A 25,580-nucleotide genomic window follows, 5' to 3' on the forward strand; every position below is an offset into this window, starting at 1 on the left:
GCCAGAGAGACCGAGGGCCCAGGCTGAGCCACTTCCCAGACTCGGTCCACTCTTCTGTTGGTCAGCGGGTCAACTATCAGTGCCAATCAGCCACCCACTTTTCTCTGCTTTGGCATATAAAAATCTTTGTTTGTTTGTTTTTGAGACAGGGTCTTACTCTGTCACCCAGTCTGGAGTGCAATGGTGCGATCTCGGCTCACTCCAACCTCTGCCTCCCAGGTTCAAGCGATTCTCCCACCTCAGCCTCCCAAGTAGCTGGGACCACAGGTGTCCACCACCACGCCCAGATAATTTTTGTATTTTTAGTAGAGATGGGGTTTCACCATGTTGGCCAGGCTGGTCTTGAACTCCTGGCCTCAAGTGATCCACCCACTTCAGCCTCCCAAAGTGCTGGATTACAGGCGTGAGCCGTGAGCCACCTCATCCAGCCTGGCATATAAAAATCTTTTTTTTTCGGAGACAGAATCTTGTTCTGTCACTCAGACTGGAGTATAATGGTGCTATCTCAGCTCACTGAGACCTTCATCTCCTGGGTTCAAGCGATTCTCGTGCCTCAGCCTCCCAAGTAGCTGCGATTACAGATGCATGCTACCACACTCAGCTAATTTTTCTATTTTTAGTAGAGAGTGGGTTTTACCATGTTGGCCAAGGCTGGTCTCAAATGCCTGGCCTCAAGTGATCTGCCTGCTTTGGTCTCCCAAAGTGCTGGAATTACAGGCGTGAGCCACCACACCTGGCCCAAAAATCAACCGTGCCAATCCTCTGTCTCTTCAAGATTAGTTGTAGCTAATAGAGGGTGAACTATGGCTCAAATATAAAATAGGATACCATGCAGTCATCCACGCAGGTGAGGTCGACCTGTGCCTATTTACCTGGGGAGACATCCACGGGATCTTTTTCTTTCTTTCTTTCTTTCTTTTTAAGTAAATTGCAAATAAGAACAAAACACAGTATAATTCTTATTGTACATCAAAGTGTAAGTGTACAGAACTAAGTCTGGTATGACCCACTGACTACCTCTGAGTGCCGGGATTACAGGTGCTTTTTGATTTCTTCAGCTCATGGGTTACTTTTTTATAACCAGAAACTTATTTCCATTTAAAAAAAAAAGGAAAGAAAATTTGGGCAAAGAAACCAAACAAATACACAAAGTAAAAATTTGCGGCCATTCTCATTCTAGTGCACGAACCAGCTATGAGGCCTGGCCCCTACCACTGGGCATCAGGCACCTGTCCTGGGAGTAAAGGCTGAGATAAGTGCAAAATGATAGTTTTCCATCCCATGAACCAGACAGAAGAGTAATGAGGAAGACACCCTCTGGCACAACCAGAGCCTTTTGCACTCAGTGCAGAAAACTGTGAAGGTGGAGGGGAGGGAGAAAGAGACAGGCCTGCTACTATCTGAAAGGCTTCCTGAAAGAGGTGGCGCCTCCCATCAACTCCTTACAACTATGGAGTCATTGCAGGCAGCAGTAGTTTCCTTTAGGGACCAGAGTGTAACCCTAAGAGGAGTAATTGTTCCTTCAGTGTCCTCCCTGCAGAGGCTGAAAACATTGAGAGTCACAGGCTCCACCTTCCGCAGTGGAAACTCTGGAGCCTGTTGAGCCCACTTGAGTCTGCAGCGTGGGCTTTGCGGCACCTCCTGAATTCAGAGTTAGCCTCTAATCTCCTTAATGAGTGCTTCCTAACTGCTCACTTGTGTTGACTGAAGGCAGAGAATCCTTCTGAAATTCACACACTTAACCACCTCTCTAGGCTGGGCAAGGTCTGAAAAAGGACACAGCCTGGAAAAAGAACGGAAGTGAGGGTGAGAGGGAGGGAGAAGTTAGGAGGAGGATGAGGCTGGAGGTCAAAGAATCTATTACCAGAAGGGAGGGCCCACCAAGGAGGGAGCAGAGGGCTGGAGGCCCCCAGCCCTGTGTCCTGGGATGGGCTGGAGGTTGGAGAATCTATTACCAGAAGGGAGTTCGCCAAGGAGGGAGGAGAAGGCTGGAAGGACCCAGCACTGCGTCCTGGGATGGCTTCCCTGTTTGGGCTGAAGCGAATTTCCAGAATGTCAGCCCCTCCCACGCTTAAGGAGTGGTAGGAAAACACATCCCAAAGCCAAACAGACTTGATCCTTTGCCGGTTCATCCCAGCTGCTTCCCCTGTAGGTGGCAGGGCTGAACAGAGTTCCTGGCCCGTATTCACCCTCTCGAGGTGCTCAAGCAGGGAGGCACTGAGGAGCCCAGGCAGACTGAGCAAAGCAGATCGTGCCCAGCACACAGGGTACAGGCCTGGTGTCCATGCTCCTGGCTGTAGCTCTGGCCCCTTCCTGTTCTATCACAGGACCTCAAACCAGACATTTGAAGGGCCTGGAAGAATCTGGGGGATCCTGCTGCCCCTACCCCTTCATTGTCATAGATGAAGACCTCAGAGAGGGGATGGGACACACTCAAGATTAGACCAAGGGGGGACTGGCCCAGCCCCAGGCCAAGTGGAATGTGTTTTCCACGCATCAGGCATTGCAGGGCCGCTCAATTCTCTGTGAAAACAGTTGCAGATCTGATTGCTCACTCCACCCCACCCACTCTGATCAGTTACGGATCAAGAGAGGCCCAGGCCGTATGTCCTTCAAGGCCAGGGGAGAGGCAGCCGCAGTGTCTGATTTCTGAATCCTGCCCTGAGCTCCCTGGTGTTTTCACCCCATGCGCCCTTCTTCCTCTAGATCAGGCTGGGAGGGCAGCCAGGACTCCTCGTGACCAGCTCTGCCCCGTGATGTCCCTGGGGACGCTCTATGAGGCCAGCTGAGAAAGCAGCTTGCTAAGAGATTTGTTGGCAAGTTCCTGCCCCTGCTCTCAGGCTCCTGAATCCTTCTCTTGGTTGGTCTCCCACCCCCATTCCCACCTGGCACATGGCTGAGCTGCAGTCCAGCAAGGTACTTACTGGAAAGCCTTTCATTCCAGGCCAGAGGCTACTCAGCGGTCAGGCTGGGCAGGAGAGAAGGCCCTATCCTGAATTCAACCCTATTTGCACCTGCAGCCACCCTGGGGCAGCTCCCCAGGAGGAAAGACACTCCCTGTTCAGTAAACAGACCATGATTTATACACAAAGAGCCAGCTTGGACGCTTCCCTAGGGCTGTGGCTGGGGCGGGCTCCATGTTGGTCCACTTTCCTGTTCCAGTTCTGAAGCCATGGGGTTCACCCCTTCCTGCTAGTGCAGAAGGCAGTGAGGTGTCTTAGAAATAATACAGGCCCAGAAATCAGCAGCCCCGCGTTCAAATCCCGCTATGAGCCAGCAACACATCTGCTCTAAGCATCAAAGTTCTCATCTATAAAATGAGGTTAAGACCACTGGACCAGGGCGCTGGGGAGCCACTGCAGGTTCCTGAGCCAGGATAAATACATCACAGACACACCTGGCCTAGATACATCTGATAAATACAACCTATATGCTTGGCACAGACTAAGTGCTTGATAAATCAGTTCATTGAACTGATTGTTCATCAGTTCTGGGGTCCCTTAGTTCACCTTGAAATAGCAGCCTGGCCAGGGAGTGAGGAAGGGCAAAGAGGTCAGGGAGACCCTCTTGATCCTTTCCTTTGGGAGGGTTCGGACCTTTGGCTACTGAATAAAGCCTTTGCAAGGCAACCTCACACATAGCTAAGAGGCTGGCTTTGGTGTCAGGGAGATGTTCAAATCCTGGCCTCTTATACCCTAGCTGTGCAATAGGGCAAGCCATCCTACCTCTTTGTGCCTCGTTTCCCTCATCTGTAAAATGGCAGTGACACTAGGACCTGCCTCATAAGGCTCCTGGGAGGGTTAAATGGGGTAGGTTGATGGACAAGGGCTGGCGTGATAGTGAGTACATGTGGCCCTCCTTGCCCCCACTGGCACTGGGCAGCCCCTCCACAAAAATCTTCTTGGGTCAGTGAGGCCTTGGGGTGCAACTACATTCCCGGCCCTCTCTCTCACCCTGCAGGGCAACGTGAGCGTGAGATTGCAGCTTGCAAAAACCCTTGGCCCAACTTAAAAGAAAACCGCCCCACAGGTCCCATCTGTATCTGCTGCCGAGGCCATCACTACCTGATCTGGTTGTGTAGTTGCCTCCAAAAGGGTCCTCCTATCTCCAAGACCCCTTCCCTTTACCTCTTATTCACTCTAAAGCCAGATCCAACTTGGGTCTCTCCCCAAGCTCAGGAACTGCCAATGGTTCCTCAGTACCCATGTAGGAAGGGGTGCAAGCTCCTGCTTCCATATCTTGGCAATTGTGGTCTTCTCTGCCAAGAAATCTTCTCTGTGCATCTTGGCATGTTCAACACTAACATGTTCTTCAAGGTCTACCTCCCAGGGGCAGCCTGACCTGGTTCCACTAGCTAACCTCTTCTTGCCCTGAGAGTGCCCACAGCACTTTCTTGGGCACCCACCACTACCTCCCTGCACTGTGGGGCTTTGCCTCCCTAACTAGACTGTGAGCCCCTTGAGGTCAAGGGTCCCCATTGCCTCTCTCATACCCCTCCCCACCAACCTTCCAGCCTTGTCTCCAAGCATCCCAAAGGTCAGAACCCCCCAACCCAAATGGGCCACTTGCCATTCCCTCCTTACATACCGATACTTTTATGACTCTTCTACAGACTCTGCCAGAACTGCCTTTCCCCATCCCACCTTCTCCTGTGGAAATCTAGGGCCCACCTCTAATGGCTCATTGCCCACAAAGCCATGCATGCGATTTCACCCTCTGATGTCCGGCTTAGAGCCCTTCTTCTGTGAGCGGGTCTTCCCCAAGCCCCAATGTCCACATTTTAGGCCCCTACACTGTGCACCTCCACCTCCCCCCATTCTCATCTCATGCTAATGGACTCATGCGTTTCCCTGTCCCTGTCACTTTATAATAGTGGGGACTGTAGTCTGCATCTGTGTCCTCCCCACAGTGGGACGGCAGGAGGGCAGGAGCCAGGCTGGTCTCCGGGTGTCACGGATCCTGGCTCCTTACTGGATCTTGGCCTTCAGGCTGCCATTCTTCCTCTTGCTTCTCCTTCTACCCTGGGATGGCTTCTTCCCAGTGTCCTGTGCTGGTTCCTCCCCATCTCCAGACCTCTAAAGACTGGGGTGCCCTGGGGCTCTGCCTTTGGGCTTCCTTTCTGTCCTCCCTCATTCTCTTAGTGATTTCAAATCTTAAAATCCATCGGCCAGGCACAGTGGCTCACGCCTGTAATCCCAGCACTCTGGGAGGCCGAGGCAGGCGGATCATGAGGTCAGGAGTTTGAGACCAGCCTGGCCAACATAGTGAAACCCTGTCTCTACTAAAAGTCACATATCCAACTCTGCATGCATGTCTCCACTTGAAGGTCTTTGGGCATCTCATGTTTCACTGTCTGAAAGCCAATCCCATGCCTTCCTCCAGACCTGTTCCTTCCAGTCTTCCCCATCTTGATTAACGCCAATGTCCTCCTCCCAAGAGCTGTGGCCCCCAACCCTTGACCCTGTCTCACACCCCCTCATCCAGTCCTGCAGCAAATCCTGCTGGCCGTCTCTGCGAGATTTCCAGACACTGCCCACATCTCACCTTCTCCGTGCTACTGCCCTGACCCAGCTACCTCCTCTCTCTTGCATTTATTCCACTGGCTTCCTCCCTGCCCCCTTGGCATCTACCCTTGCCCTTCCCTCTTCCCCGATCCACCCATCTGTCCTCAGCATTGCAGCCAGAGAGATTTTTTAAAAAATTCAAGTCAGCCGGGCGCGGTGGCTCACGAGGTCAGGAGATCGAGACCATCCTGGCTAACACAGTGAAACCCCATCTCTACTAAAAATACAAAAAATTAGCTGGGCATGGTGGCGGGCACCTATAGTCCCAGCTGCTTGGGAGGCTGAGGCAGGAGAATGGCATGAACTCGGGAGGCGGAGCTTGCAGTGAGCCGAGATAGCGCCACTGCACTCCAACCTGGGTGACAGAGCGAGACTCCGTCACAACGACAACAACAACAAAAATTCAAGTCATATCATGCCACTCCTCTGCTCGAAACCCCCCATGGCTCCCATCTGACTGAGAGTTGAAAGCCTTAGTCCTTCCCGTCCCCGGGGCCCTGTGATCTGTCCTGGTTCCCTCACTGCCTCTCCTCCTCCACTTTGGCTGCACTCTGTCCCTTCAGCCTCCACTTCGGCCTCCAAACCTGCTCCTCGCCTAGGCCCTGGTAGCTGCGGGCTACTCTGCTGAAACTGTTCCTGCCACTCACTGTCCCCTTGTCTTCTCTGGTTTTCCCCAGCCTTCATCACCAGGGGCATCACGCACGGATCTGCTTTCCCAGCCACTCCGTCTTCTCCTGAGGGGTTGGCTCCTAGGGGGAGAACTCGGTTCACCGCCAACTTCCACTGCCCAGAACACTTTCCAGCCCCCAAGGGGGCCCGTAAGTATTTAGGAATGAAAGAAAAGCCCCCTCCAACTGGATGGGGAGGGCTGTGGCACATTCACAACTCCCAGTGCCTGGCTACAGTCTGACCCTAGAAGGCATTAAAGGTAGGGGTTGGGCTGAACAAAACGAGCCCACAGCATGGGCGTCTGTGGTGACTACGTCCAGAGCAGGGTTAAGTGTCTACTCCAGGGGCTGCCACCACTAGACAAAGACCCTCCCACCAGGCTGCCCAGAATGACAACATGTGCCCAAAGCCTCGCCCTGCACAAAGCTTTCTGTGAAGAGCGTGTCAATTTCTACAAGGAAACGAACCTCCAGCTCCCAGAACCTCCTCCCCAGGAGCTGCTGAGCCAGGAACCAGCCTGCCTCCCTGGATCACCGTCTGTATCCCACCCTGCTGACTCTGCCATATTAATGATGATGAGGTTTTTATGTGATATCATATTAGCAAAGAGAAATGGTCAGGCTGGCAACACAAAGTCCAGGAAGAACATTTAGAAGAAAAAAAATCACCCAAGGCATAGCCTATTCCCACAATATCCCCAGAGCCACATACTAATGGCTGCATTTAATTTAATGAGACAATGCACAGAGACTTTTCTTAATCTGTAAAGAAACAACACACACGTTTTTCTCAGCATCCACAGAAACCCATGTGGCTGTGTGGCAGACCATCTTTTCAAAGGCGGCTGCTGTGGTGTATCTTATCCCACAAGAAGAACGAAGCTTTTCTTGTGACACTGACACACCTCCCATGGCTCCTCCCCTTGAACCTGGGCAGACCATTGTGATCATCTGGACCAACGGAATGAAGCAGAAAGGATGAGGTGCTATTTTCTTTATTTTTTTGAGACAGGGTCTCTTGCTCTGTCATCCAGGCTGGAGTGCAGTGTGTGATCATAGCTTACTGCATCCTTGAACTCCAGGGCTCAAGCCATCCTCCCGAGAAGCAGGGACTACAGGAGTGCACCACTATATGCCTGGATAACTTTTAAAATTTTTTTGTAGAGATGGGGGGTCTCACTATGTTGTCCAGGCTGGTCTTGAACTCCTGGCCTCAAGCGATCCTCCCATCTCGGTCTCCCAAAGCACTGGGATTACAGGTGTGAGCCACTGTGCCTGGCTTGACCTTAAGGCCCAGACCTTAAGAAACTGGCAGCTTCCATTTCCTGCCTCTCAGAATGTTGGATCTTGGAACCAGCCACCATATTGTAAGGAAGCCCAAGATAGCTAGCTCTCAAGGAGAAAACATGTAGAGAGCCATGTATCAGTTTTCTGACTGACAGTCCCATCTGAGGTTCTAGCCAACAGCCAGCATCAATTGCAACGCATGACTCAAAAAGCTTCCAGATAATACTAGCACCCAGCTGTCGAGTCAGCCTCAGCCTTCAAGCCTTCCCAGCTGAGGGTCTATACATGACTGCACAGAGACAAGCTGTCCCCTGTTGTGCCCTTTCTGAATTACTGACCCACTCAATCTGTGAGCATAATAAAATAATTGTTTTAAGCCCCCAAGTTTTGGAGTAATTTGCAATGTAGCAATAGCAACTAGAATGTTTTTGCCACATGGGGTTTTTAGGAAGATGAATTAAAGTGACATCCCCATTACCCAAAGTTTATTGTTTAAAACCAGATCGTCTAATATGATGAGGTCTTCTGGTAGCATAAAACCCATTTACAGACTGGGACCTCTCCATTTCTATCTGGTCTGTTTTTCGTGTGTCGTGTTTTAATTCTTTTTCCTCGAGCAGGAATATTTTCCTTGAATTTTCCCATGATAGCTATTTCCTGGGTGACATAGCACTGTGCTCTGAGGCTGAATATTTCCAGGCAAAGGTTTCTTGAAGCCTCTGGAAGGAAAGATATTTTTTAGGGATTCTTCCTGGAACCCAACAGAATGCTCTTACTGGAGGCTGACACATGAAAGATGAACATAATGATCACATCACCGCCCTGTTTAACAGCCCTCAACCTCACCCCTGCCTCGGTTCTCCAAGTTCAAACTCCTGGACACAGCGTGCAGAACCCATGGTCCCAGCCGTGGCAAGTTCTCCAGCCTCACCTCTTGTCCTGCTCTCTTTGCAAAGTGATGCTTGACCCACATCAGACCACCAGCAGCTCCTCAGACTCCCTGGCGTGCCTGCTGATATGGGTCCCTCTGCCTGGGATGCCTTCCTTTGCAGAGATGGCTCGGTAAACACCTACTCATCTTTCTGGCCTTGGCTCATACATTCAGCCTTTTCCCAAGACGTTCCTGAGCCACCAAGCAGAACTGACCATGCCCATTGATGCCCACCAACTCTGCTGCATGTGACTTTGTCCCAGCACTGTGTACACGATATTGTATGTCTCTGCATAGGTGCCTGTGAATCCCAGGGTGCAGTGGCTGGGTCTAACATTTCCCAGTGGCCCCAGCATCCATCCTCAGGCTGGGCACAGAGAAGGCAGAAACGAGTGGTTGTTGAATGAATGAACGAATGAATGGCGATTGGAAATGCCAACAGCTCTTTCTTGGGGCTCTCCAACACTTTACCAGGCCCCTGGGACTTGGAGAAGACACAGCACACACAGTAGTGGCCAGCTACCAAGGAAATCCCTGTCGGGGGGGCGAAATGGGCAGCCACAGACGTCAGGGCCCTGGTGGAACTAATGGCTTCCTCCACCCTTCCTGAGCAGATGCCACGCTTTGCTGCCACAGCTGGCTGGAGAATGATTACCGCAGCCAATGGCTGGAGGAGGTTCCCTGTGACAAGTGGCTGGACACAGTTCACTGAAGCAGTCTGCTGGACACAGCTCCTCATTGGAAAACAGGGTGTGTTTGTAAAATGTTAATGTTTGTTTTTAAGTAAGAGCTGAGGGTGCTGTCTGATCTGGAAACCTGTGTTTAAAAACTCCCTCTGACCGTGCTGTAGAGCAAGCTCTGAACTGCTTTCATCTCAAAACTGAAGCCCAGAATTCCGGAGTGATATCTCCAAAGTCACAAAACTCAGGGCAGAGCTGTGACCAGAAGCCACCTTCCAGACCACATGAACTTTATGTTTCCTGCGAGGCCTGGATAGGGAAGACAGCGTGGGCTTTGAAGCCAAACAGACCCGGTTCTGATCTCAGCCTCATCCATCCTTGCTGTGTGAGCTTGGGCAACTGACTTGACCTCTTGCACCCTCAGTGAAATGGGATAATGAGCCGGGGTGCAGTGGCTCAGGCATGTAATTACAACACTTTAGGAGGCTTAGATAGGTGGATCGCTTGAGCCCGGGAGTTCAAGACCAGCTTAGGCGACATGGCAAAACCCTGTCTCTACAAAAAATGCAAAAATTTGCCAGACATAGGGGCATGTGCCTGTGGCCCCAGCTACTTGGGAGGCTGAGGTGGGAAGATTGCTTGAGCCCAGGAGGTAGAGGCTGCAGTGAGCTGTGATGGCGCCACTGCACTCCAGCCTGGGCGACAGAGCAAGACCCTGCTGCAAAAACAAAAATTAAACAAAGTAAAATGGGACAATGAGGTCTCCCTTTTAGGGTGGTATGGTGATGAGTTTGGAAGAATACATATAAAGAACCCCCATACACTGTCCAGCACTCAGCAGGCACTCACTACAAGAGAATATGACACACCCAGCATACCAGTAGGTACTCAATGCATGGGGCTGTTATCACAAGGTTCAGTTCCAGCAGAGAAAGTCACCCTCAGGCTTGGCAAAGCTATGAGCCCTGGCAGATGATTGGCCCAGCAGAGAAGGTACTACCTTTGTGCCAGGCAAGCAGAAAGTGTGAGCCATGGGGAAGTCAGGACAGAGCTGGGCAGGGACTGGGGCATTTTAACTACCCAATAGGACTGCAGTACTCTTTTTGCCTCAATGGGGAGAAGGGCAAAAAATCAGAGCCCTTTGCCGCTCATCCCACCAGACATCAAAGTCCAGCTACTGCTCTGGTCAGCTCCTGACAGCAGACACAGAGACCCTTCACACTCTGGCCTCTACTTGCCTGGGGAAATTAGATGGTTGTTCAACAAACCTTCACTCCTTCCCTCTCCCTCCTTGGGAGGAGTAAATATCCCTATCCCATTAACCTTGTGCTTTTCCATGTAACTTGCTTTGGCTTCATAGTGGGTGGGGAATTAAACTCTGCCCTTGATCTTGGGTTTGGCCATGAGACTTGCCACAGGGATTAGAGGACATGATCTGAAACATGCTTGCATGGCTGGGCTTGCTCCGTTAGGCTCCCACCCTTCACCATGAGAAGAATGAACCTCAAATGGCCACTGGTCCAGGAAGGATGAGATATGTGCAGAGCAGACTTGGACCTAGCTAGATGCAGCCTAGATAAACCAAATTCCAGCCTATCTGCAGTCACAAACAACACTGTGGTCTGCCTCTCACTGTGGAATACTTTGTTATAATACAACCCTATTATGGAAATAGATGACTGATACAATGCTCTTACAGTCCTATGTCATATATATACATATATACATACACATATACATACACATATATACACATACACATATATACACACATATACATACACACACATATATACACACATATATATACACATATATAGATACACACACATATATATACATACACATACATACATACACATTTTGAGACACAGTCTCGCTCTGTCACACAGGATGGAGTGCAGTGGTGTGATCTCTGCTCACTGCAATCTCCACCTCCTGGGTTCAAGTGATTCTCGTTGCCTCAGCCTCCCGAGTAGCTGGGATTACAGGCATGTGTCAGCATGCCCGGCTAATTTTTGTATTTTTGGCAGAGGCGGGGATTCGCCATGTTGGCCAGGCTTGTCTCAAACTCCTGGCCTCAAGTGATCCACCTGTCTCGGTCTCCCAAAGTGCTGGGATAACAGGCATGAGCCACCGCGACTGGCCGCCTATGTCTTAATCGTCTTTTCATGTGTTCCACATTCTAGGCAAACTACTGCTTCCATGTGGCCCACTCTCTCCAGCCTCCAGCCCTTTCTTCAAGCTGTTTCGTCTACCTGGCATGCCCTCTTCTAACCCACAATGTCCCCACAAGTCTCAATCCAATGTCTACTTTAACTTCTAGATAAAATGTTTCTTCCTCCGTGAAGACATCCCTGACTCTCCCACGTGGACCTGAGGTTTTTCTCCTCCAAACATTTATATCAAAGGCATTGTTTCTCAACTTCTATTACAGTAATTTGTGTCCTTTTCTCAAGTCCGTTCCAGGCAGGGAGTGTCTTCACGGCTAGATCTAAGCCTGGTTGATTTAAGCCTACACAGACCCCGCAGGGTCAAGGTGCCTTTGGGATCTGCGGAGTGAAGGATTGGACACCCTCCCTGCACTGCCTCTATGTGAGGAGGCCACCTAGACAGCCAGTGCCCTGGCCAGAGGCAATTCCTCTGTGGTATGAGGTGCTGGGAGCCAGACACTGACTCCAAGAGGCTCTGAGATCCTAGCCCAGCGTAGACACCCCCACAAAAGCTTCTTGTGGAATGTGGAATTCTAAATGCCAGCCAACCCTTCCTTATCAGAAGTTAAGAACAATCCTTTTGTGCCTGGCACTGTGCTGTTTGTTTCACATCCATCTTTTAAAAACTCTATCATTGGGCCAGGTGCAGTGGCTCATGCCAGTAATCCCAGCACTTTGAAAGGCTGAGGTGGGTGGATCATTTGAGGCCAGGAGTTCGAGACCAGCCTGGCCAACATGGTGAAACCCCATCTCTGCTAAAAATACAAAAGTTAGCTGGGCGTGGTGGTGCACGCCTGTAGTCCTAGCTACTTGGGAGGGTGTGGCATGAGAATCGCTTGAACCCAGGAGGTGGAGGTTGCAGTGAGCCGTGATTGCGCTACTGCACTCCAGCCTGGGTGACAGAGAGAGACTCTGTCTCAAAAATAAATAAATTAAAATAAATTAAAAATTAAAAAAATAAAAACTCGGCTGGGTGCAGTGGCTCACGCTTGTAATCCCAGCACCTTGGGAGGCCGAGGTGGGCAGATCACGAGGTCAGGAGATCAAGACCATCCTGGCTAACACAGTGAAACCCCGTCTCTACTAAAAATATAAAAAATTAGCCAGGCGTGGTGGCGGGTGCCTGTAGTCCCAGCTACTCAGGAGGCAGAGGCAGGAGAATGGTGTGAACCCGGCAGGCAGAGCTTGCAGCGAGCCAAGATCACACCACTGCAGTCCAGCCTGGGCGACAGAGCAAGACTCCGTCTCAAAAAAAATAAAAATAAAAATAATAAATAAATAAATAAACAAAATAAAAACTCATTGTCCCCCTCTTACAGATGAAGATTGAGGCTTAGAGGAATTAAGTCACTTGTTCAAGATTCATTCATTCATTCATCCCAAATGTATTTTTTGGGTGCTCGGGGTGTGCCTGGCACTGGAGCCTAGTGGAATGAGGGGAAAGACACACAGAGACACATCTAAATGTAACGTGTGTGATGCAGAAAAACAGAGTGGCTAAGGAGGAGCTCCATTTAGGTGTGGCGGGGGAGCACAGCCAGGAGATGGGCAGCGTTCGGGCAGAGGCTTGAAGGAGGCCCAGGAGAAAGGGGCCAAGGGCACGGCGGGCAGAATGCACAGCACATTGAAAATCCCAAGATAAAGGTTGTGCGCAGCAGGAAAGGGGGAAAGTAGTGGGCAGTGAGGGGGTGGGGGCCAGATCACACATGGCCCTGGGGCTTCAAGAAAGGGGGTCTGGATGGCTTAGGAACTGGATCTGACTGGCTGCTGTATGATGAGTGGCTGGGCCCAACGGGACTCCAGAGCTACCCATCTTGGTTTGGTGAATTGTCCTCTAGGCACTTACGGATGAGGACGGGGGCAGGAGCACCTGGGTCTGTGCTTTGAGACCCTGTGAAGGCAGCTGGAGATGCTCCCCAGCTGTGGGGGTAGCTGTTTACCAGTCCAGGAACAAGAATTCAACAAGACCACGGGGCATGTGAGCCAGGTGCCTCACCTCAGCTCCTGGGGGAGCCTCCAGCTGTCTTTGACAGTGCCAGAGCCTCCCAGGCCCACGGGCACAGGGTTGCAGTGCTGTCTTGGGTACACATTGTGGCCACACAGAGCTATGCATTGATCATGGCAAACACGGCCTGTGGACCACAGCCAAGAGGCGCAGATGCATGGCTCTGATAACAAGATTAATGATGATTATTGGAAAGGAGAAAAGAAAGGAAATCAAAGAGGTCCCATTCACCCCTGTAAAACATTAAGAGATAGCAGAGGCAGTGCCAGGAGAGCCTGGTAGGGAGCTGAGCCCCAGGGAGGGTCTTTGTAGTTGCTGGGATGGCTTAGCTGCAGGCAGTGGGCCAGCAGAATGGGTTGAGTCCTGGAAACCCACGCTTGGATCCACCACTTACTAGCTGCCTCAGTTTCCTCATCCTCCACAGTGGGAGCAAGACCTCCATCTTGCAAACCATCCTGAGGGCTAGAGATCATGCAAAATGCCGGACGCCGCAGACGCAAACCTGCGTGAAGGCCGACACCATGTTGCTGAGCGCACCACAGACAGCACCTCTTTTAAGTCTCACAACACCTGAGGAGGAGGGTGCAATTCCTGCCCCTATTTTACAGATGGGGAAACTGAGGCTTAGAGAATCATCTAAACCTCCCAGGGCTGATGAACAGGGAGCCAGGACTCAACTCCGGCCATCTTCCTTGGTTGCTCTGCCCTTCACTGCTGTGCCATTCCATTCCTGCACAACTTGGGAGACTGGGCCTGGTTTGGAGGGTCCAAGAAGGTTCCAGGGAAGTACTCTTGGCTTTGAGACCACAGGCTACCTCCTGAAGGCCTGTGGCTTAGCCTGACCCTATCTCCCACCTCTGGGCTGGAGCAAGGCCCCCCTGCAGCAGGCACTACCTTGCAGAGAGCTGCCGCCTCTCCCTAGGAACCTGGGCACCCTCTGCAGGAGCCTCCCCAGATGCCCTCGAGGGATGGCTCTTCTTACCTACACCATTCTGGGCCCCACCACTGATCCCCTGGCCCAGGCTCACTCATAGGAGGGTCTGAGTTGGTCTTTTTCTCTGACAGATGGTAGCCCTGGAAGGAAGAGATCCTGCCAGATGCATCTTTGGAGCCACCAAAGAGCCTAGTGTGATGCCAGGTGCATGGTAGGTTTGGAGTAAATATATAGTAAATTAACCCTGACATAGAACAGAGCAGGAGCCGAGAGCACGCATGACCACAGGCCAGACAGGTGGCCCTCTCTCCATCAGGCCATGACGAATCCATCTGGTTTACTCCCAGCATCAGTAAAGAGGAGACCAGCCCACACTCCTATAGACCAAGGGCCTCCCTTTTCTTTGGTCCACAAGCCCCTTCCAGAACCTCACAGAAGCCACTCAGGCTTCCCCTTGCCAGACTTACCTGTGTTAGGGAGGGAGGCAGGAGCCTGAGACAGATTCCTACAAAGGACAGAGTAGGGCAGAAACTTTGGAATCAGGTAGACTTAGAATAAAATCATAATTGTCCTATTACTAGCTGTGTGACTTCTGGTCAGCTACCTTATCTCATGAGCCTCAACATCCTCCTCTGTGAAATGCAGATAATGTAGACGACTGAAGCCACTGATGCTAGTGGATACACAATGAGGTTTGTTTTCCTTAAATGTAAATGGACTACAGAGGATACCTATGAGTTGCCTCTCATTTGATGATGATGATGATGATGACGATGATGATGATTATTGTTATTTTTTGAGTCAGGGTCTCACTCTGTTGTCCAAGCTGCAGTGCAGTGGCACGATCACAGCTCACTGCAGCCTTGACTTCCCTGGGCTCACGTGATCCTCCCACCTCAGCCTCCTGAGTAGCTGGACTACATGAGCATGCCACCACGCCTGGCTAATTTTTTTGTACAGACGAGGTTTCGCCATGTTGCCCAGGCTGGTCTCAAACTCCTGGGCTCAGGCGGTCTGTCCACCTCGACCTCCCAAAGTGCTGGGATTACAGGCATGAGCCACCAGGCCTGGCCTCATTTGATTTTTTTAAAGCAGCAGCAATTGTGGGGGAAGCACAGGCTTCTGGTGAAACCATGTGCCTTGGCTCTGTGGCTTACCAGCCTGTGACCACAGCCAAGTGACTTAACCTCTCTGAGCCAGCAGCGAGTCTGCATCTGTCCAAGGTACTAGCAATAACCCTGTTGCAGATGTGGGTGGCCTGAATCAGGTGAAGGGTGCAGGACTCCATGCACAGAGTCTGGCAGGAGAGTGAAAAGGAGGAGGAAGTGCCCACACAGGGAGAACCCCCTCCCCACTTGCCCTGTCCACCCACCCACAGCCAAGCCAGGCCTCATCCAGTCGTGACAGCCCTGAGCATGCTTCTGGGGCAAGAACTGCCTCTGTTTCAGACCTCAGTGCCCAAACAATTCACAAATGCAGCAAACGTGCCACGGCCCAGGAGACAGCTCTCCGCTTCAGAGAAAACACACAGTTCAATTTCCTAAAGATCGAAGCCCAGGAGCATTTCAAGGCTTTCCCGGCGAGAGCAGTTCTCAGAACTCAGGAGGCACCACCCTCATGTGACTGAACAATTAAAGCCCCTAGTATTTGTCATTCTCAGCTAAGGTTTTCGAGGATGGCTGAGGAAACTAAAAAAAAAAAAATCTGATTTTGGCAGTGTGGCTTTCAGAAATATATGGTAATCCATTTTTGTCAATTCACAGAAGGCACAGCTCAAATCATTAAAAAGCCATCGTGCTTAATCATGCGTGGAGAAGGCCAGTCTCTGCCTCTGAGATCGTTTTAAAACGGTTTCAGGGTAACTGTCAAAAACTGACAGGGAAGCAGGGAGGGGATTATGACAGACCATAATCTGAGGAATTTCTCTTTCTGGTTCTCAGAGGGTAAGGGATTTATCTGAGAGGAAATCACCACCCAGATCTTGGCCTTGGTGATGGTGGGGACAGTGGTGAGGAAGATTCTAGGATGCATCAGGCCTGACCTCTGTCCTTACGGAGGCTGCAGCTGCTTTCTCAGAAAGACAGTAAGCAATTTCCCAGCAAAACAGCAAGTAAATGAATGATTATGAAGCCTTGTGACAGGTGCTAAGAATAGGTGGAAGTTTATGCAGCTGTTAAGGCCTGGCTGTGAGCCACGGGGACCTGGGTTTGGAATTTGACTTTGCCACTCTGCAGCTGTGTGACCTCACACACACTCCCCACAGACCTGGGTTCCTCATCTAGAAAATGGGATGCCTGGCCAGGCACGGGGGCTCATGCCTGTAATCCCAACACTTTGGGAGACCGAGGTGGGCAGATCATGAGGTCAAGAGATGGAGACTATCCTGGCCAACATGGTGACACCCTGTCTCTACTAAAAATATAAAAATTAGCTGGTCATGCTGGCGGGCGCCTGTAGTCCCAGCTACTCGGGAGGCTGAGGCAGGAGAATTGCTTGAACCCGGGAGGCAGAGGTTGCAGTGAGCCGAGATCATGCCATTGCACTCCAGCCTGGGTGACAGAACTAGATCACATCATTGCACTCCAGCCTGGGCAACAGAGCGAGACACCATCTCAAAAAAAAAAAAAAAGAAGAAAAAGAAAATGGGGTGCCTGCCTTGTAGGCTTGGGAGCTCAATGAGTTAATTCCTGGGAAGCTTTTATTGCAGTGCCTGGTACACAGTAAGCTCTCAATAAATGCTGGCCGAGTGGCTAACTCTGCTCAGGAAGCCTCATGGACCTGTGATGGCTCGGGAAGGATGAGCAGGAACCCGCAGGGTGGAGAGCAACAGGGGGGACATTCCAGGCAGAGAGCACAGCATGTGCAAAGGCCCTGAGGTAGGAAGCTGGTCAGGGAGGAGCATAGGTTTCGGGGGAGGGAATAAGGGGAGCAATGTGGCCAGTCAGCTGGAGCCATCCTGGGAAAGACTTCAAATGCAGGCCAAGGGGTTTGGTCTCTATGTTGAGGGCCATGAGGAGCCACAAAGGGGTGTCTCAGGGCTGGGCCATGAGCAAACCATGTACATTAGAAGCTAACGAAGGGGCAAGAGGCTGCCGAGAAGGCTGGAACAGCATTTGGAGATCCAGAATCCTTCTGGGGTCAGAGCCACACAGCGAGTCTTCTTCCAGGTCTCAGACCACACTGGGCACTTGTTGACGCCTAGGTGACCAAACTCTCACTAGGGGTCCCCAGCCTTTATTTGAGGGTAATAGCCTCTACTGTGCCAGCAACGATTCTGCACCTGTTCCCCTTCCTTAGACAGAGCCGTTGAAGGGAAATAGCCGCCCAGGCAGGCACTGCGTTTCCCAGCCTTTCTGCATCTAGGTGGAGCCGCAGGACCCAATGGGGTGTGGGCATAGGCTCCATACACCACTTTGAGGCCTGGCCCATAAAAACCATTCATGGATATTCCAAGGCCGAGGCAACCTTGGGGGTTACAACCTGAAGATGATGGCGCCTCCATCACCCTGAGTGCCTGAGTCATCAGAGGGAACAGAGCTCTCCCCACCATCAACATGACTTTACATGAGCAAGAAAGAAATGTCTGTTGTCTCCAAGCACTGAAGTCTCTGGGTTTATCTGTCACAGCAGCCAGCATTACCCTAAACAGACCCACCAGGCAGAATGACCTTGGGCACTTCACCTCCCTGAGCCTGTTTCTCTCAAACAGATTGTTGTGAGTGCCTAATACAATGACAAGTGTGAGTGCTTTGCAAGCAGCGAGGAACCACAGAGATCCGTCTGTCATGGGGTTACTGGCTTTGGTCCCTCTGAGAACCCGAGGTTGCAGAGGGGAGGGGACTCTGGCCAGTCCCTGCTGAGGCAGGGGAGTGCAGCAGCTAAGGCCTGGAGAAGCTCGCAGCAGGGGCTCAAGATCCACCAGCAGGTCCTGGCCTAGGCTGGGGACTCTCACTCCAGGCTTTAGTTCAGCCCTTTGAGAGATGCTCCTCAAATAGCTGAGCCACCCAAAGGGAGGAGGCTGGGGCCTGGCTTCCATCTCCTGGAAGCTGCCCTGGGAAGCAGTCCTCCCAGCCTCTCTCTGATAACTTGTTCCAACCTCTCACAACTCATTAACAGGAAACTGCATTCCCTGCCAGGAAGACGCACGCCTGATTTTTCAGACATGGCAGGTAGGCTGTGTTATCAAAGCCTTGTCATGTGTCTGCACGGCCCCCATGCTCTCCTGCTCTCTGGTGTCCTCGGCCAGGCTCTGTGCTCAGAGCACACATTGCCTTTGGATGTGGCTGGGCAATCTGCCAGCTTGTCTGGCCAGGGCCAGGGGCCCAGGATGGATTCCCGTGAGGGTGGCTGAGGCTCAGCCTGTACCCCGCTCCTAAGCATCCCACACTCCCTGCCCAGGACTGGGGCTGAGACCCCGCAGGGGGACAGGGTAGGGAAGGCCTGAGTGACACAGGATGTGAAGAGCTGTCTCTGGCCTCAGCGACTTTCACACAGAATACCATGGGCACTCCGTGTCCTTTTGCTGCAGGGTTCCTCTGCCATAGCTTCGGGATGGGGGTAGAGAATGCTCACCCCCAGCCTCTGGAGCCTGGAGTCGGGGGCAAGGCCATTTTGTCCTGCACGTATCCCCCACTGTCCCGTTCTCGGGCAGGGTGGGTGCAGACACCAACCTCCTCCACCTCCCATGCTGTCTCATTCCTTCACATAGTCGCTCACCGCCTCTCACTGGGGACCCGTGAGGAGTTCTCAAATCACCTGGCAGAGGAAATACCACCAGTGCCCTGGACTATGACAAAGACATGAAGTATCCATTTCCAAAGTCTATCCACAGGCAGGACTTAGCCTGTTTGTTCCTTAACCCCACCCTGAGCGGTGTTGTTAAACCTGGTTCACAGAGGAGGAATTTAAATGACTAGTGCCTAAGGTCATCCAGCTAGTCCACTGGGTAGTAATCTGAGCTGGGTCTAGCAGCCTCCATGATCATCATGGTTATGTGTCTAATACAGCCTTCATGCCAACAACTAAACCAAGAATTTTACTTTTTTTTTTTGGAAACAGGGTCTTGCTCTGTCAACCAAGCTGGAATGCAGTGGCGCACTTTCAGCTCACTGCAACCTCCACTTCCCAGGTTCAAGCCATCCTCACACCTCAACCTCCTGAATAGCTAGGAGTACTGACACATGCCACCGCAGTTGGCTTTTTTTTTTTTTTTTTTAATAGAGATGAGGTCTCACTGTATTGCCCAGGTTGGTCTCACACTCCTGAACTTAAGTGATCCTCCCACCTTGGCCTCCCGCAGTGATGGGATTACAGACGTGAGCCATCATGCCTGGCTGAGAATTTTATACTCTTAATCTTCATAATTATACTGCAGTGTAGGTGGTTATATTATCTCCATTTCCAGATGACAAAACTGAGGCTCAGAGAAGCTAAGAAGCTTGTCCAAAGCTGCACAGCAAATAAGCAGGAACCATGGCCCGAATGCCTACTGTACTTGTGCTCTCTCCCCACACCAGCGGCCTCACAGGTGAGATGGGGCCCACCTGGGGAAGGCAGATGATGAGGCTTCAAGATCCTACCAAGCAAAAAAGCAGGGTATAAAATGCACACATGCTGGTCACCACACCCCATTACAAAGTGTGTGTACATGGATGACATTGGATGGGATCTGGTAGTCAGTGGCTGTGTGTCTCAGAGGGAGGCAGGGCCTGGCAGCTTCTATTAGTGCCTGGTCACTCTTGGCTGAATTCTTCCTTGTAAGGATGGCTAAGGGTTAAGGTAAATAGGAACGAGTTGGGCAGAGGTTTGGTGGGTCCACCTTGCCGTGGCCCTGGAGACAGTGGTCGTGGTGGTCCTCCCTCCCTTTCCCTTTCCCCAGGTGCAGGAGCCACCTGGTCAGATAACCTCTCCACCTCACTGCATTCCAGACAAGCTCTGCCTTAGGCAGAGATCCAAGCAAACCAGAGACCACTGCTCTGAGCACTGACCTCTTTTGAAGAAGTGAAGACTTGCAGGAGAGGGGCTACAGTCGGAGCAGTGTTAAGAGAGTCCCCCATCATAGAGGCCAAGGCCAAGGAGCTGGTCTGCAATGGCCTGTAAATGGCCCTTTGTGATCCAGCCCATGCCCAGCTGGGCAGCTCACTCAGATGAAAGCCTCACCTTTCATTTCATGCCACAGCCACACTCAGCTCAGCATGCCATACCGCTGAGCCTCAGCCCAGGATGGACCTTCTGCCCTGAGCACCCTCTCATTCTTCAGCTCTACCATGTGCATCTGTTGTTCTCAGGTGCCTTGAACCCAGCCCCCGGCTTTCAGATGGTGCAGTCTCCCTCAAATGCCATACGCCTTCGACTTCCATTAAAACAAACACTGGGAGAGAATCCTTAATAATGCCATCTAGAGGGCAAAGTGGGAGGCGAGGCAGGATCCCCAGGCACTGAAAAGTTGAGGTGGGATGGCCCAAGGACACTTTATTCTAGGAGGAGCTAGGATAACCCAAGAAGCCCTCAGCAGGCTTGCTCTAGTGGACCCCTAACAAGTACTCCTGTACTCTCACACCACCATGCCCTTGCACGTGCTGTGCCCTTTACCTAGAATGCCCTCCTCACCTGGGAGACTCCAGCTTATTCTTCAAAGCCCAGCTCAACGTAAACTGCTCTGTGAAGTTCCCAGAGGCAGAATCAGTGGCTCCTTCCTCTGTATTCCCGTAGCACTTTGACCACATAATTACGTGTGAATCCCTCCTCTAAGAAGAGAACTCTTTCGAGGCAAGGGACGTGGCCAGTGCACCTTTGCATCTCTAGCATCCATCCCAGAGCTGGCCTAGAAAAGCCTCTGAATGAATGAATTAATGAGCTTCCTTTTGCTAAGATCCCAAGATACCTATTTTCCCACCTCCTGCTGGGCCTTCCCTCTCCAGTCACAAGAGGAGCAAACTGAGCCTTTTGTCTTCACACCACATTGGTATTGACCAGAGCTGGGTTTTAACGGTGCTTTGACAAAAGGCAGCTCCCACATTCATTTTCCTTGGCTAATTACATTTCCCAATTGAAATGCTTATCTCTGGGCTGGTGTTAAAGACATAATCAGTTTCTAGAATGGATTCAAAAGAGGTGAGAGCAAGAAAATAATTAAGCCAACTTCTGATTGAATCAAATAATTAAGCAAATTTAATCGGTTGCCTGTGATCTACAGCTCCAGCCTGGGCCTGGAGAGTGTACTACTCTATCAGAGAGATCATGTCTGATTGTTTTAGAGATGGGCAGCATTTCTTCCAGTAGCAAGTAAAGGATTAGCTCTTTTAACTGAATGCAAATCAGGGTGGCAGAACCCCAGGTTCCTTGTTTAGGCAAAATATTCTGTGTTTGCAGGAAAATAATCGAGGCTGGGGGGTGCTCTGTTCCTGAGCCATGCCTAGACACTCATGGTAGAGTTTGCACCAATGGTCCCAATTCCTTACCCCTTCCTGCATTCATGTCCTTTGCACTGAGTAGGATGCCTCTCCCCACTCTCTTCCTCTGGGCTCAGACACGTGTGGCTAACTTCAGCCAATGAGAGCAAATGTGACACACGCAGAGGCTTGAAAAAGCACTTGCATGTTTCTGCTTGCTTTCTTGTCCTTTTGCCACCTCCATGGGAATACATATGAACTAGAGCTGAGATGCAGAGATGCGTGGAACAGAGCTCAGTTGGCCCAGTTGTCCAAGCCAAGGATCTCTTAGATCATCCGACAGTCAGCTGCCCCCAGGCATAAGGGTGAGCCCAGTCAAGATCTGCAGTCATAGGCTAGGCGTGGTGGCTCATGCCTGTAATCCCAGCACTTTGGGAGGCCAGATGGGCGGATCACAAGGCCAGGAGATCGAGAACATCTTGGCCAACAAGGTGAAACCCCATCTCTATTAAAAATACAAAAATTAGCCGGGCGTGGTGGCGTGCACCTGTAGTCCCAGCTACTCTGGAGGCTGAGGCAGGAGAATCGCTTGAACCCGGGAGGCGGAGGTTGCAGCGAGCTGAGATTGTGCCACTGCACTCCAGCCTGGGCAACAAGAGCAAAACTCTGTTTCAAAAAAAAAAAAAAAAAAGGTAGGCAGTCGTTTGGCCTGCCCAGCCTGGATCAGGTGAACTCTGAAGACTCCTGAGTTACCTAAACACTTATTGCTGCATGCCAGTGAGGTCTGTGGTTGTTTGTAACTGATACAGTATCCCGCAGCCCAGGCTGGCCTTTTCTCCAGTCCCAGCCTCTAGAGGGTACCCCTCAATCCTTTAGTCCAAGCACCACTTAGAACAGACAGTCATACATCCCGCTGTTTGAATGGTAAATCTTTATGCAAAAACCCATCTAATCTTCACAAAGGCTCCTGGGCAGACATCAGGAAAGGGATCTTTTGTCCCACTCTACAGATGATGATGTTGAGGCTCAGGGAACCCAACAGAAGAGCCAGAGATCGTGGTTAAAGATTGTGAGTTCAATGAATGCACTAGCCCTATTTCCACCCAGAAACTCCACTAAGACAATGGTATAATTTTTTAAATAATGCATCAATCCACAAAGATAGAACAACCAGGGAAGAAGATGATAGTAACAAAGTTTGGCAGCTGGGAAAGAGATGTGGAGTGCTGACTCAACAAAGCCAAGAAAGCAGAACCCTAAGCCATGACGATGCAAGCAAACAGGCACTCAGGTTTGTGCTAGAAAACCCCAAAGGCTCTGGGATTGGTGGCAACACCAGGTATCTCTGGAAGTGAAATAAGAGGAGAGCTTGTTGCAAGTCAGCCTAAAGGCAGTAAGATCCCTAGATTCTCTTCCTACTTCTGCCAAGAAAATGTTTCCTCTCATCCCAGCAGAAAACCAGAGGCAGAGTCTCAGAAAGGAGTACGACAGAGGGCCTCTTGATGCCTGGCTGAGGCACAGGGTGCCATCCTGGGAGCAGAGGTGGTAAGTGAAGATTTTTGGATTGCCCACCTGTGCCCTCTTGCCCACATGGATCTCAGAAGGTCCATTAATTTCCCGGCACAGTGAATGAAAAGAGACCTACACTGAGATATATTGTCATGAAATACTACACTGAGGTATATATGTCATGAAACATTGAGGACAAAGAGTACGCCCTACAAGCTTCCAGAGAAAAGACAGGTCACAATCAGAAGGCTGTGATCAGGAGTCCATTTGCTAGGTAGGAGAATGAAAAATTTTCTATGCAGAACCAGACTAGCTCTAGAGAACAAACACCTATATTGAGTTCCCATTGGATTGTCCTACTGGGATTATCAGTCAGCAGAGCCCACTCACCACACAGATCCGCAACCATCTTCTTTTCTGCCCCACATTTAACTTGAAGACACAGCCAAGGAGCCACAAACATTTAAGGGAAACCTAACACGAGAGATGGACAAATACACAAACAGGAAAGGTAACTGGAAGGACACAGAGACTCTGCAGGAAGAAGAAAACTTCAAAAACAAAATATCATCAGAGACTAAAGAAAATGGTGCGTCTGTGAGACAAGAACAGAATGCTCAACAAATGAACATTCACAAAATAAAATGGAGCTCTTGGAAATAAATACACAGTCTGACAGCAGAAATGCAAACTCAATAAAAGAGTTGGAAGACAAACTTGAGGAAATTTTGTAGAGTAGAAGCAAAAATGAAGAGACAGATAGAAAACAGAAGATAAATTGGAGGACCAGCTCAGGGGTCTAACATACAAAATGTAGGAATTCCAGAAACAGAAAAATCGGTGGAAGGAAATAATCAAAGAAATCATTCAAGGTGTCCCAGAACTGAAGGCATGGATTTCTAGACTGAGAAGGTCCATTAATTTCCCAGCACAATGAATGAAAAGAGACCTACACTGAGGTATATCGTCATGAAATTTCAGAACATTGAGGACAAAGAGTAGGCCCTATAAGCTTCCAGGGAAAAGACAGGTCACATACAAATGACGAGATATCAAAATGGCATCAGGTTTCTCATCCGGAATGTCAGAAGCTAGAAGCAATGGATCAGTTTCAAAATTCAGAGGGAAAATGACTTCCATCTTATAATTCTTTATTCAGTCTAATTATCGATTAAGCGTGAGAGTAGAATAGAGTTTCAGATTTCAAAAATCTCAAATATTTTACCCCTCCCCTATGCACACTTTTCCAGGAAGCTACTGGATGGTGCTGACCAAGAAAGAGACAAAGGAACCAGCAAATAGGGGATGGAAAATGAGAGAGATTCACAGCTCACATCATACTTATGGGGAAAGGCCAAAAGCTTTCCCCCAGGATCAGGAATAAACAAGGATATCCACTTCTATTTAACACTGTAATGGAGGTTCTAAACAGAGCAACTGGGCAAGAGAGAGAAATAAAAGGCATCCATATTAGAAAGAAGGAAGTAAAACGATCTGTTTGCAGATGACACATCTTGTATATGAAAAATCCTACGGAATCTACTAAACACCATTACAACTGATGAATGAGCTCAGCAAGGTTGTAGGATACATCAATTGTAATTTTATATACTAGCAATGAACATTCCAAAATGGAAATTAAGAAGACAATTCCATTTACAACGCATCAAAAAGGAATAAAATACTTAGGTATAAATTTAACAAAATAATTGCAAAATTTGTATACTCTAAACTATAAAATATTGTTGAAGGAAATTAAAGAAGATCTAAATAAATGGAAAGACATTTCATATTCATGAACCGGAAAACTTAGTATTATTAAAATGGCAATATTCCTCAGATTGATCTATAAATTCAGTGTAATCCCTATCAAAATCCCAACTGGCTTTTTCGCAGAAGTTGACAAGCTGATCCCAAAATTAATATGGAAACTGAGATTACACCTGTAATCCCAGCACTCTGGGGGGCTAAGAATGAAGGATTGCTCGAGGCTAGGAGTTTGAGACAAGCCTGGGCAGCACAGCAAGATCCTTGTAAAAAAAATTCATATGGAAATAAATATAAGGGATCCAGAATAGGCCAAACAACCTTGAAAAAGAACAAAGATGGAGTACTCACATTTCGTGTTTTAAAAACTACAAAGCTACAATAATCAAGACAGTGTGATACTGGCATAAAAACAGACATAGATCAATGAAATTGAGAGTCCAGAAATAATACCTGATACTATGCTCAACTAAGTTTTGACAAGGATGCTAAGACAACTCAATCGGAAAAGAACAGTCTTTTCAAAAAATTGTGCTGGAACAATTGGATATCCACATGCAAAAGAATGAAGCTGGAGTCCTACCTCACACCACAACCCCAAATAAACTCGAAATGAGTCATGGCCTAAAAG

The 25,580-nt window shown here is 49.9% G+C and overlaps 1 protein-coding gene across 1 annotated transcript in view; it reads right to left on the reverse strand.

Annotated features, from left to right (window-relative positions):
• Nucleotides 1-25,580, reverse strand: part of MAN1C1 (mannosidase alpha class 1C member 1) — a 165,799-nt gene that overhangs the window by 37,253 nt on the left and 102,966 nt on the right. The gene's annotated exons all lie outside the window — the stretch shown is intronic.

The sequence above is a fragment of the Pan paniscus genome, chromosome 1 (assembly GCF_029289425.2).
Source record: "Pan paniscus chromosome 1, NHGRI_mPanPan1-v2.0_pri, whole genome shotgun sequence".
Classification (NCBI taxonomy): domain Eukaryota; kingdom Metazoa; phylum Chordata; class Mammalia; order Primates; family Hominidae; genus Pan; species Pan paniscus.